This window comes from Sminthopsis crassicaudata, chromosome 2 (genome assembly GCF_048593235.1).
Source record: "Sminthopsis crassicaudata isolate SCR6 chromosome 2, ASM4859323v1, whole genome shotgun sequence".
Taxonomy (NCBI): domain Eukaryota; kingdom Metazoa; phylum Chordata; class Mammalia; order Dasyuromorphia; family Dasyuridae; genus Sminthopsis; species Sminthopsis crassicaudata.
In genome coordinates this window covers 259495626-259506717 of record NC_133618.1, presented here as the reverse complement: position 1 = coordinate 259506717, position 11092 = coordinate 259495626, and the positions used below count along the sequence as shown (strand labels likewise).

General features: G+C 35.4%; 1 non-coding gene across 1 annotated transcript; it reads right to left on the bottom strand.

The window, feature by feature from the left end:
* Positions 1–4970: 4970 nt before the first annotated feature.
* On the bottom strand, positions 4971–5042 carry TRNAP-AGG (transfer RNA proline (anticodon AGG)). The gene has a single exon. It is a non-coding gene; the product is annotated as a tRNA-Pro (tRNA).
* Positions 5043–11092: the final 6050 nt, after the last annotated feature.

Sequence of the window (11092 nt, the reverse complement as noted above, 5' to 3'; positions counted from 1 at the left end):
GGAACTCTCTCCTGCTAGGACTCCTTCTTTGCTCTGAGACTGCAGCTCAGAACTATGTATGGGCAATACAACAGAATGCTGAACCCAGTGCCAAAAAAGAGTCTCCTGTAATCTCATTCTGACCGATTTCCTGGTCCTCTTACCATCTGTGAGCTGTGAACTCCAAAAGGCTCTACCATTACCCTCTAGAACTGCTGCTGCCTTGCTAAGACAGAGTCTGTATTGGACTGTGTTCCATCCCCACTCCAGGAGATAGAGCTTTCCTGCTGATGTTCTAAGTTTGGGCCTGAAAAATTGTTTCACCCCATGCTTCTGTTTGCTCTGCTTCTCCAGAATTCATTTTGAGTTATTATTTTAAAGTTGTTTGGGAGGGAATTGAGAGAGTACAGGTAAGTCCCTACTTTTACTCTACCATCTTGGCTTTGCCTTCTGGGGCATTTCTGTTAAAGTCTCATTCTCTTTTAACTTTCCAAATGATAATCACAGTGTCTGTACCTAGGCATATACTCTGAAAGATACATAGATAGAGAAAGGAAAAGCTTTTTTATTCATTAGAAATTAAACAATAAATGCAATATATTAAATTTTCCCTGGACAACTTCATCTTTTCCCCTTAGAGCTTTGTATAAAGAATAAGGTCTCAGAGACTTTCTTACTAACTGGTTAGTCTTTTGCCTATCATCTATTTTCTCTAAATTGTTATCATGGTCAAGTCTTCCCCTTCTTAATTTTCCTATATATACTTAAATATCATTAATATGCAATGGTTTGGTTTTATCAAGTGAAAGTCATTCCCATAAAGCTTTATATTTTCTTTCTTTAGACTTCTCTTTAAGAGAAGGGGAATAGTAAAAGTATTTTTAAAGAGTTGCAAAAGAGAAGAATTCAGTCATCACTGTAGCCTACCTCCATTCTATTTACAAAACTCTCCTTAAGAAGAGGCTTGAAATAACAGATATATATTATTTCCATAAGAGAGACATTCTCTGTTCTCCCATAAAGGCTTCTATCTGCTGAATTTCTTTATTTCTCTTCTCTGGTGTTTATCTATTTCCTATCACCATATCAAGTCTAAAACCCACTTTCTGACCATCTCTCCATCAGGATGTCTAATCTGCAGCTAGTGTCTTCATTCCCCCTCCCCTTCCCAGTAGCAATCTTAAAGTTAACCCTTTGGTCTTCCAGCTTTGAGATTTAAAATAAATTTCAGCCTTGTTTTACTGTAACCCAGGCCTCCATGCCACTTTTCCTGGGCTCACACTGGTATTCCTCTGGGTGCCCTTTCCTTTATGTGTTGTCTTCCCTCTTTAAAATGTAAGCTCCTTAAAGACAGGAGTTGTCTTACTTACTTATATTTGTATCACCAGTGCTTAGCACAATGCAAGTTCCTTAGAAAATGCTTAACCAATGCTTTATCTATCTTTTTCTAATCTTCAAGTTATCCACAATGTGATTCTATCCTACTTATCAAGGAATATATTATGTTATTATAGTATATTATCCATAACTAATTTTAGGCCATAACATTTGCTGTCCCCTGAAAAGACAAGAGCCTAGAAACTGCACAAATAAATATTAAGGAAAAAATGAGAAAATGAAGGAGATTATTGGAGGCAAAGTGTGTAGGTAGGAGTAAAATTCATAATATTTATAGTCATTTAATCTCTTACATCTTAATTTCCCCACCTAAAAAATGGACCAGATGGCCTCTGAAATATGTCTATGGGTTTATGAGTTAAGAGTAGCCTAATTTAAGACCAACCATGATTCCCAAACACATTTTATGGTATATAGGAATCCCCTGCACACTTAACTAGTGTTTTGCTTTATATCTCTTTAATGCACTTATGATAAAACATTGTATAATAATTTTTTCTCAATCCTCTACTATATCATAAACTCTATGAAAATAGGAAAATGATGTAATTAAGCTTAACTCTTCCCTCAGTGCCTAAGGTCATCGAACTCTCATGTAGTAGGTATACCTATTAAATATTTGTTTATTGCTATTATTGTTGTTTTAATTCTCATATACCTCACAGTTTACCCATTTGGAAAAAGAAAGAGAAACTAAGCTTCTTGGGCAGCACCTACCTAACCACCATATTTCAGCAGTTCTCAAGTACAACAAGAAGTTCTTATCTTCAAATGAGATATCATAAAATGCTTTGCACAAAGCGTGCTTAATAAATGTTTGTTCCCTTACCCACCTTATTCAATTATTGCAAAGAATCATTTCCCACTAGCTGTTTTGTACCTTTCCTCACTAGCCAGATAGCTCTGATTCTTTCAGCCAACTTTGACAATTTTAATTCTCTTTAATGCCATAAAATATTGGACTAACTTCTGTTAAAATTAATACTGAGTATGTGAGCAGTTTCTCAAATCTAATTACTTCTCTTTCTCATTCTTGCTAATGAATGGGTTGTCTTTCTAGTCTTTTCAAAGCATTGACTATCATGGAAATGAATCTAGTATATGTCAAAATTCTGTACTGGATGGTCCCAATTTGTCTAAAGCCCATGAATATTTCAAGAAGCTCTCTGCCTTGACCTTTTTTTTCAAGAAAGAATCAATAATATTCAGATAGACAGAGAGACAGAGAAAGAGACAAACAGAGACAGGAATGTAGACTGAAACAAATAGATGACAGAGAGAGAAAGACGCAGAAAAGACAAGAAGTCTCAGAAACAGAGAGAGCTAAAGAGGAAAAAAATATTACTTTGTATCCTTCATTTGTCTCTTATAGAACAGGAGGGTTTTGTTTTGGTTTTTTGAGCTCAGTTTTTTTTTCTTTACTTATTATAAAACAAGTGTAGCTCTTTCATATAGCAACATTGTGACTAAGAAGAAGATGCAATTTAGAGTATTTGAAAGACTTAGCAATAATGTTATCTTTCCCAGGAAAAGAAAGTCAAATTTGATTTATGTTTTCCAAATATCTCCCCTCTATTCAGAGCTCTAAAAGAGACCTAGGATTTTTTGATGTCCTTCCCCCAGTTCTTCAACTCTTGAGCATTAGGGGAACAGTGAGTGATCTTGTCAAACCAATTATGTTAGGACAATCTAAGAGAATAGAGAAATACAATAATGATCCATGTATCTCTTAGCTCCCCTGTAACATGCCAGCCATGGGAAAACAAACAAACAAACAAACAAAAAAACAGGACTTTGGCATATTGAGGGTCTGGGCCAAATATGCCTTCTGACATTATGGAGCATTTAATATTTTTAAAGAAATGTACAAATAAATTTTTTTACCGGATTCTTCATTGTTTCTCCAGACTCGTGCAGCTTATTATCTGATGAAATCTAGTACTAACTGTGACCACAGGATGGGAGGGGATAAGAATTTCCTGCATTTTTAAGTTGATCCTTGTTGTCCAAGAAGCCAGCAAATGTGCTCTTTGTAACATTGGGAAAATGAAATGAGATTGGGTTTGGACCTAGCATTTGGAAAGACATTTGGAGATCCCCCTCCAAAAAAAAATATCACAAGCAAGCTTCATAAATTTCTTTTTAAAACTTCTTTTCAGATATACTATCACAGAAGTCAACTTTAAGCTCTGGGCCTTTCCCTGAAGATAGAGGAATACATGTCATAGGAAATAAGGGGAGTTTCTCATTTTCACAATGGTACTTACTTTTCTGAAATGAGAATCCACTCAGTAAGTGATAGTGCTGAGGGACAGACTTAATTATACTCTTTCTAATAGATGTATCCAGAGAGAGCTGTCTCCTAGGTTTTCTTGGAAAATAGAATATCACTATGAAAAAAACAAACAAACCCACAAAACATACACAAGGATGCCTAAATAGAATTTGATGTTCTGATGGTTTCAGTATCTACAGAAAATAGACACTTAGCAGGAACCAATGTTCTAAATAAGAGCTGTGAGCCAGGGTCAAGCCTTGAAGATAAGAATAGGGTAGGGGGAAAAAATCAGAAGTGCTATCTTATTAATTCCCACAGTTTCCTAAGACCTTGAACTTCACAAATCTGACACATATGGGGGGAGGGGGAGGAAAATGAGGTACTTATTTACATATGCCTCCCAAACTACTACCACATATAGAAAAAAATACACTTTCCCCCAAAACCATAAATTGTAAAGTTCAGTGACACTTGTAATTTTGTTAGCCTAGGAAGGAGATCAATTTTCTTAAGAAAGATGTCAGCTAGATCAAGAGACTGAGCAAATATGCAGTATTTCATTAGCTTTTTTCATAGTAGGTTGGGTATGATGAAGGAACATGACAAGTTGTAAGGAACCACAAATACTTGTCCTTTTCACTCTTCCTTAGATAACATACATGAATGATTTCATCTCATCAATAGTAATTACAAGGACTAGTGTCTTGGAAGACCAAAAAAAAGAAAGAAAGAAAAAAAAAGTGTCAAGTCTGGAGAGAACTTTGTATAAGTATTGTATAGAGTATAGTATTCTACAGAGAACAGGCTATTAAAACTCAAAGTATTGAACCAATGATTTATCAAATAGGTAATTTTTTTAAAATGGAAATTATTTGTATTCTTCTCTGGAAAAAAAAAAAATAGCAAGTTCCCAGACAGCGGAGACTGATTAAATTTTTGCTTTTTATATCCCCAAAACCTAGTGTGGAGAATTGAATGTACCAAGTGCCTTATGTAAATTATAGTTGGGTGAATCAGGGCATTTTTCTTCTTGGGCCATAGATGTCAAGTATTGTATAATACAAGTTATCTTTATCTATTTTGCACACAGCACTGTTTTTTTTTTTTGTTTGTTTGTTTGTTTTTAAGTCAATGATACATATGTGTAGATGTTACACATAATTTGAATTACAAAGTATCTTGAAAAAGGGTTTGGGTTTGTTCTTGGATTGTTTTTATTTTTTCATGTGGGAAGTTTGAGGAAAATATAATTTTTTTTTTTATAGTTAGCTATTGACATCTAAATATGTTCTTTGCTAGGGTTTCCTAGAAAAAAGGGCTCGTCCGGGATTTGAACCCGGGACCTCTCGCACCCTAAGCGAGAATCATACCCCTAGACCAACGAGCCACGAGTACGGGGTGGAGGATATCTTAAATTCGGACAAAACTTTTCATGCACGTCAAACTTCTAATTTGGGAGAATATTTTATAATAGTTGGGGACTGGGAGACCCCTACTGGACAAAATAAATCTCCGAGATTTTGTGCCACGCAACCACTACAATTTTTCGTGCTCATAAACTTTTCAAATTGTGATTTCATTTGTATCTTCACTACTTCTTGTTGTTCTTGTTGTTTTTAATTTTGGGGAGGATAAAGACTAATGGATTGAACCTGGAATAAACCCAAATAAGAGTTACATTTTGAGGAGAAAAGATCCTTGGGTACTAATGAAGAAAAAGATATTGGAAAAAGAGAAGGGGGTGTGACATCGTGATTTGTGGCCCTTACAGCAAGGTGTTTTTGTTTGTTTGATTAGTTGGTTTTCTGCCTGAAGGTAAGAAAAATTAAAAGACTGACATGTGCAGGTACTTTCTAAATTTGGGTGTCTTTATGCTTTACTATAGGAAGAAAACTCCTGTCCTCGGTGCGCCTGAATGCATATTTTCAATCTTTTATCATCAATCTGACTGAAGCCAGAATCCAACCCAGATATTCACTGGTTCCGAGATGGAAAGAGACTTCTTCCTTTTCTGCCTCTTTCACAATTCCCAGCTCTCCACTTGCTATCCTGCCCTGTTTTTCTGCTCTTTCTCTAACAAGAAATTTTGAATTCTGTCAATGTTCCAGCATGAACTTTTTCAATCAATCCCACTTGTCCCCACGTGAAAACTAACAAACAAAACGAAATAGAAGCCGACTTAGAAAGTTAAGTATCAGTGCAAAAAACTAAAATGCTTTACATTGCACTGTGGCTGAGGGATCGAAGGTGATTGATCAAAACGTCCAGCCTGCTTGTAGCCTTGCACTCGAATATTATCCTAATTAGATTTTAGAACCGATACTATTCGAGACTCCTTGGGATTTTATTAGTTAAAGTAAACTTCAATGAAGATGTCTTTTTCGAAGGAAGGAGGGTTCTAGTTATGAAAACTTTCTCACATCGGGAACGGGTTCAATAGGCAACAGTACATATATACCACAAAGGTATAGCACCCTCCAAAATCAATAAAGAAATAAGGGGAGGGGCAGGTGCATGGAGAAGCAAAGGGTGAGGAAAGAAGACAAAGGGAGGGGTCTCTAGATGAGGAGAGATTAAGTAATAATAGTAAGCCAAGTTATGGAGCAGAATTTAATGAGACAGCAAGAGTATGAAAGACTTGTGTATGTGGGATTTGTGTGTGTGTGAGTGTGAGTATGTGTATGTATATCTACATATGTATACATAAACATATCTCTTAACTGTAGCTTACTTAGGGGGATAGGATGAAAGAGATATGTCTGTGAGTATATATATATATATATATATATATATACGTATATACATATGCATATATAAATATATCCTTTCTTTACTATGATCCGCTTGGTGGGGGGTAGGGGAGGGAGAGGATAAAAGAGGGAGAAAAAAGAACAAAGTAAATAAGGTGTCCAGGAGAGAACAAAAGAACAATTTATAAGGAAGTAAAAAACAAGATGGACACTCATGAATATAATTTCTTCTACTAATATATATACTTTCTTAAATTGTTATTTGTTGTTATATATTTTGAATCTTCACTGATGTTCTGGACACATGACAATGTTCTCTTTTGTTTTGTTTCGTATTGCTTTTCTGTTTTTCTTTTTGCTTATTCTGTTTCTTCAAATAAAATAAATTTGGAAATTTGAGGAAAAAAAGATCTCCACTTTTCGATGTGGCTTGGAGTTCCCATTGCGTTCTGAAAGTTTGTTTACGTGGAGCTTAAACTGTGGCATGTCACCAAACTGGAAAGATTTTTCAACTTTATATTTAAAGAAAAAGTCAAAATCTTTGTAAGAGAACTGATTGTGACAGGCCGCAGCAATATATAAAACTATTTGCTAAGACTAGTAAAGGCTGTATATACTCTTTCACAGACGAAATCGCAGATATTTTGAAATAACCAGGTTTCAGAGTTACAGGATCTGTAATCCTCACAGTCAATTTAAAGTTTTCATTTCGCCTCTAGTATACCTGGGCAGTTTTGTGAAAAGTGGTTGAGGATGGTGGCGGGGAGAATGTTTAAACCACAGGAACCTTGTGAATCTCTATCTAGTCACAGAAACCATTAGAACTATTTCAGAATTTGGAACTTAGAGCGTAAGAGTAGCTTTCGAAAAGTGAATGTTCAGAGTTTTAGAAAATCCAAGTTCTTGGATTTCCTAATGGTGGGATTGTTTGAAGTATTTAGGGGATAGCTCAAATTAGATCACACTCGGATTGAAATAAACAAGACTGGCCCTGCAGCCCCATTTTGGAGTGGTGACCCAAACTGTTCTCTACTTAATTTGATTCTTTTCCTTCTGTCATCTCCTTTCCTCTTCAGTATTCCCAATAGGAGGAGAAAAATTGGGTTTCCATAGAACAGGGGTAGACAAAGTTTCTTCCTCCCTCTCCCATTTCACTAAATTTCTTTTTCTCTCAACTCTTTTCCAAACTCATATTCTATCCTGGGACTCATTCACACACTGTTAACTTCCCTTTTCTTTCTAAAACATCCTTATCTCAGTTGAATAAGCCACCATTCTTTCAGTCTCCAAAATCTGAAACTTCAGAGTTATCTTTTAACTTTCTAAAATTTTTAATGTATATTCATTCAATATTGTTTCCAAACCGTCAATTCTATCCTCTCTCTCTCCTTTCCCTCTTCTCTCCTCCCTCCATCTCTTTGTTTCTGTGTATTTCTGTTTCTGTCTCTGTCTCTCTGTGTGTATCTATCTCTCCTCTAAACTTTTTTTTCTTCCTACTGTTTACTGCTTTATGAAGAACTAATGTTTGTATTTACTACTACCACCCTATTCGGTAAGATATTACAAATGATTCTAAATAGTGTTTCTCTTTATTTTCATACATTTGGTTTTGACAAGAAGATAAAACGTTTGCTAGCAAAGATAGTTTCTCAGTTCTTTTGCCCTCCTTGTGGAATTTTTATTTTTTTAACTTACTTTAAAAATTATGCCAATATATCCATGTCTGTTTTTTTTTATGTATTAATGTTATAGATCAGATTAGTGCTGATTTTATTGCACACTAAGTGTTGTTGCTTTTATTTTTTCTAATTTGATACTTTCTTTTATCTTTCTCCCACAATGCCAAGGTATACAGACAGCAGATTTCAAAATGGCTCCCACATTAATAATAAGTCTTTTCCTTTCTGGGTTATTTTTTTTCCTGTTCAATGTTTACTATATTCAGTACTTCTTAAATATCTTGAAAAAGTTACTTATAATATATAGCATGAAGTTTCTAGGGAATTTACAAGCCTTTGCAATCTGTTGTTTCTTACTCCAGAGCTATTTTTCCCCCAAGATCTCTCTCTTCCATCACAACCTCCATCTTAACCTTTGCATTGAAATTACCAAGTATTAAAATATATTTTGATTTAATAGAATTTTATGGAGTAGAATCATTTACTTTCTCATCCTCTGCAACAGATGTGTTTGAATAAGCCAGCATTATCTTCATACTGGCCTTCACTCAACATTCTCTAAAAAAGAATTTATTAAGCATGAATTATATGTCAAATATTGTACTAGCCCTGGGGATAAAAAAAAAAAGGCAAACAAAAAATAGTCCATAGTCCTTGCGCTTAAGGAGGTCTACAATTTGTTAGGGATGTGATAGAAGATAAATGTTTTTCAGTCTAGGAGACTCAGCATTAAGAACAAAACATTGACGTGAACTTGGGACCTTACTCACCCTAAGTGAAAAATAACACCCCTAAAGCATGAAACATGATTCTCACCACAAAAAAACTAATCTTAAATACTATCTATCATGAATTAATGTTGGCTCTTTTCCTCAAATAGGTGTTTTTCTTCCTTTCTGGAAAACTGAAGGAGAGAGATATACTGTAGTGTTCTCATTTTGGTTTTCTGGAAATCTCTGGACCAGTCTTCGTTCTAGTAGACTAATCACCACAAGAATAGCCAGATGTTAAAGTCCAAATTCTTTATTGTCTCCTTCACCCGGTGCTCAGCTACCTTTCTCATGGCCTTCAGAGGGGGACTTGGTTTCAGTGGAGAAAATGCAGGAGGATAGGCCACCAAGGTGGTGTGAGATGAAGTGAGTCTGAGTCCAAAGGTTGTGCTTCAGCCTCCAGCCACCACAAAGGTGGAAAGTGGAATGAATCTGTCTCTGCCTCCGTGAGCTGAGTTTGTCAGCTTATATGTGCTACACTGAGTATAAACCAATCATTATATCTCTAGGAAACCATTATTTGTTGTAAGATTAAATCAATCATACTGAACTTAGAGAACTATTAATCATCATGCTAAACTAGATAACCATTGTCTCATCAATTCCACTGACTTAACACCTTGTAAGAATCCTTGTTTCAGAGTTCTGGCCCATAACAATAAACCACAAAGAAAAAAATTAAAAGGAAGCCTGCCTCTCACCATCAATTCTAGAGAGTATTTTAGGAAAAAAATTGGGGAGGGGGGGAACTTATTAAGGCAGTGTTAATTTATTAATAAATGAACTGTCTCCTTGACTCAGCATCTCAGCTTCAAGTGAAGTTGGAACTTGTATATGAGGAATAGAGATGGTCAGTGTCAATTCTGATTCAAAGTCTCCTTCAGAAAAGTAGGAAAAATTAACTTTTCAGGAACTTAGGTGTTAATGATATAAGATCATCTTGGATACAAAGAGAATAAGTCAATTAACCCTTTGATGCCTCTTTTTTGTAGCTACCCTTAGAAAGGGCCAGAAAACAGGAGTAGAGAAATAAAATGACTGGATTGAGAGGTTGGAAAAGTGAAGATGGGAAATCTAGTAGCTAATTCATTTCATTTCCAAAAGCATTTATTAATATTCATGTACTGTGGTAGATTCTGAGGATTGCATATGCAAAAAACATATTGCTTTCCTCAGAGAGCTTAAACTGTACTATGATTATAAACAATATTTGAGTACTTCTATTCTAAACAATACGACAATGTACCTCACATTACTTTGCAAGTTCAGAGTTTGCTTAAAGACTGCGATTTAAATCCGAAGTAATTTAATCAACACAGTGAATGAACCCTGGGAACCTGTATAGTATGATCTATTTAAGATGAGATAGCACTAGTGAGAGATTTATAAGGCCCGTTCCCCAAAATTATTTTTTTTTAAATAGGTTGCAAGATCCATGCAGGATCTTGTTCATGTACAGAATATGTGCTAACCTATTTGTTTAATTATCAGACCACTTAGTTGTAGGTAGGTGGCATAGTGGATAGAGTTCTGGGGCTGTGCTTCAGAAGTTCTCAAGCAAATCCGGTCTCAGACTACTAGAACTAGATTTACTAGTTCCTTAGTAAGCCTCAATCTCGGGCGGTGTCCTTTCCTCACCTGTAAGTGCTATGAGGATGATGATAGCACCTACTTTTCAAGGTTGTGAAGGAGCTTAGTACAGTGCCTATATAGTATTAAACACCTGCTTAATAAATGTCTGTTAGCTTTCTTTCTTGTCTCTATTAGAGATTTCTATGAAATCTTATATTCTAAATGGAATTAAATTCCGACCATTACAAAATAAACAAAAGGGAGAAGTGTGGCTTTAGAAAGTCACAAGTAAAGCATATTAGGTGGATCTATCATTAACACGTACACACATTAAGGCCATTAGATGGAAACTAACTAAACTTTAATGTGAAGAGTCGGGAATTGATCATTCCTTTGCAGAAAGACAATATTAGGACGATAAATCAAAGGAAGCAATGTAATGTAGTGGGGGTGGGGTGGGGTGGGGTGAAAATTAAATTTGAATTCTGTATTGGATTATAATAATTTCTTTAAGCCCCAGGTCTTTTTTTTTCCCATCCTTGCTACCTAATTTATCTAGCTATGATAATTGTAAGAAATGTTTTTCAGGTTTATAAAACAACGTAAGCATAAGTTATCATTAATGAGCCGAGACATCTTTAGAGAGAACGTTGAAGACCAGATTAG